Below are 3,283 nucleotides of genomic sequence, written 5' to 3'. Positions count from 1 at the left end.
CAATAATTTATTTTCAAAAAATAAAAATTACACAATAGATAATTATCTGGCATCATACTAATATTTCTAATAAATCTTTATTTTTCTATCCCACCTACATGCTTGCTATGCCTGATTTCCAATATGCCCTTCAGAGTCATCTGAAATGTAAAATATGATTAGGATAAGACGACGCTCAATAAGTAAATAAGATTATTATTAGTGTGTGGCCAAAATGAGCTTTTAAAAATTTCGTAAAATAATATTTAATACTATAATTTCAAAACTATTTCTAAGATAAAAGTAAATTTAAAAATTTCCACATAAAACTTTTATCATCAACTATAACAGTAAAATTTAATAACCATATACTGTGACTGTTAAATTAAACTTTTAACTTTAAAACTATAAAAATATTTAATTATATACATACATATACTTTTTCTTATACGTTTTCTTTAAATTGTCATTTAGACACAAGAATGACCATTTTCTTATAAACTTATACTTTTTTTTCAAATCATTAATAACTCTATACACGTAATTAAATATGTATAAACATATATTGTAAAAATCACCCCTAGGCCTGTTAGCCGTAAGTCATGTTTGCCCCCATGATTGGGTTGTGTGGTCCGAAGACTGGACTTAGCTAGCTAATCGACCAAATTAAATCAACGTACATAAACATTAAGTGAAATTTTCCTTATTAAGTCCTAATCCGAAACCAGATGTGCACTCAGGAGAAATCCACTAATATAAATAACCACTCTGTAAATAGTGTGGGTGCACTCTGATCCATTTAAACTGTAAGTTGTGGTACTGAGCATCTGTAACTTTGAACTTCATTTGCTATAAGCGGTTTTAAAACCATTTTATTATAATTTATGCAATTTAAAATAATCTCGTGAAAATCTCATATTTACTCATATTTTCATGAAAAAAATGTAACGTAGAAATAAACTCATGCCACACAATTTTTGCGTTAAAAATATATATAATTTCTTTTTGAATAGAAAGAAATGTTGAAAATTTACCCGAGAAAATTAGAACATTTTTTAACCCAAAAATAAATACAAGTATATTAAAGATAGAACTGGTATAATTAAATATACGTAAAAAAAAATAAATTCATGGAAATTTTATGGAACTAACTAACATAATTGAAATTTACTTACAAAATAAACTCGGATATGAATTTTAAATAAAAAAAAAACTAACTTAATCAAATTTATTTACCTCTTCTTTTAAATTATACTACGAACATAATGAATATCTCTAAGAAATGAGATAAAAAATAGTAGGTGAGTGAGAACTTACAAAAAAATTCTCTCTCCAACACTAATTCTTTCATTCACTAATCCTTCTCTTCCTTTGAAAATTTTCGTGAAAAATGAAGGTTGAGAGCTTCATATTTATAGGAAAATTTTGGGGAAGAAATAGAATTTGTAAAAGTGTGGGGAGAGGGGTGAAATTATAATTTTTTAAAATTAAAGAATAGGTAAGGGATGAGTTAGGTATGGGTTGAGTATGAGATAGGGATGGAGGTCATGTGAGAGTGTTTGCCACCACTCTCATTTAATTAAATTTTAATTAATTACTTACTTAATTATTTTTTTTATTTTTTAAATTATTATTATTATTATTATTATTATTATCATTTTTATTATTTTTAAGCCATGTTTTAGTTTTTTTTTTAAGAATTAAATTTGAATTTTGAAAACTCATGTGGGCCCCACACAACTTCGAGACCTAAGTGGATCATACGTAACTCCCATAGTTTTTATACAGTTTTATGAGCCCTACACAATTTCGAGACTCAAGTGGACCCCCACACGGCTTCAAGATTCATGCGGGCGCCACACGGTCTTGTGGGCCCCGCATAGAACCTATATTATTATTATTTTATCATATATTTCTACAAATTATGTCAGTCAAAACATTATTTTACGTACTTATTTACGTATACAAACAGTGTCTACCCTGTTTTATCCCATGAAATTTCATTTTGATCGGACTGACCTCTAGGGAGCGACTGAACCGCAATAGTCTTTGAGCACTCGCTTAAATAAGGTCTTTCTTAGGCATCAAACATGGAATCAAAGATCATAACAGATAAATACTTTCGTTTTGATACTAACTAAATGACAATTATTATTATTCTACTTTTTTTTTTTTGGTTATTACAATTATGCTTGTAATTGTGTTTCTCTTTAGGATGGCGATGAAGAGTAATGAGCACTAAAGAGCAAAACATACTTCAAAAAACACAACTCTAATATGATAATAAATGTATTATACCAACATTAGCTTTATTATTTAAATTTGAATCAAACATTGCGGTCGACTTGGATGGATAATACACTTGTTTTGAATTGATCTTACTGCCTTTCCAACATAACTAATAATCGCAACTCATGTTTCTTGGCGCTGAAATGTTTCTTAATTGTTGATAGTAACATGGATGAGTTGGGCAAAACAATTGTTATGGCGGTTAGTGGCTCGGTATGTCATTGAAACATTTTGTAAAAGCGGACAAATAAATTAATCTATGACTTAGTCTTATTAGATAAATTGGCATGTTGTCTTATTGTATAAGTGCATTTTTCCTCCTAACTTTTTTTTTTCCTTTTTAAATTTTTGAGAGAAATAATTTGATTAAAATTATGATTAATTGTTTTGTAGTTAATATAAGAAAGTTTACGATGGGTACTACTAGATTAGTTGTCAATATTATATCATATCATGTTTGTCTTTAGTAAGAAATATAAATTATCTTTTTATGCTAGGAGTGCTTATAATGTTACGTCGTAACTTCATAAAAATTAGAGTAATAAACAATGACTTGTCTCAAGCTTTTGCAAAGAGATAAAAATCTTCGCTGAAGTTAAAAAATGTAGGAACTTACCTTAAAATTTTAAAGTTTGTTAAAAGGATATAAAATTTTTCTTATATTTGGTTAAAAGAAATTTTTTTTAAGAGGTATAAATATTCCAAAGTCAAATATTAGAAACACATTTGAGATTTTTGAAATCTTGGTAAATTTTTTTGGGATTTTTAAAATCTCATGAAAGATTTTTATTTTTTTATCAAATTTTAGAAAAAAAAAAATTCTTTACCTTAAAAATTATTATATTTCAATTAAGGTAGAATATTTAAAAATGAGCGAATACTGTGGGATATTTATATATATATATATAGAGAGAGAGAGAGAGAGATGTTTCTACGAGTTTTTTAAAATAGCAAAAAAAAAAAAAAAAAAAAACACCATGACACCATGCACGTCGCACGTGCACAACACTAGGTT

Source organism: Malania oleifera, chromosome 12 (genome assembly GCF_029873635.1).
Source record: "Malania oleifera isolate guangnan ecotype guangnan chromosome 12, ASM2987363v1, whole genome shotgun sequence".
In the NCBI taxonomy this organism is placed as follows: Eukaryota; Viridiplantae; Streptophyta; class Magnoliopsida; order Santalales; family Ximeniaceae; genus Malania; species Malania oleifera.
The sequence above is the reverse complement of the archived record's forward strand: the minus strand, read 5'-3'. Positions refer to the sequence as shown.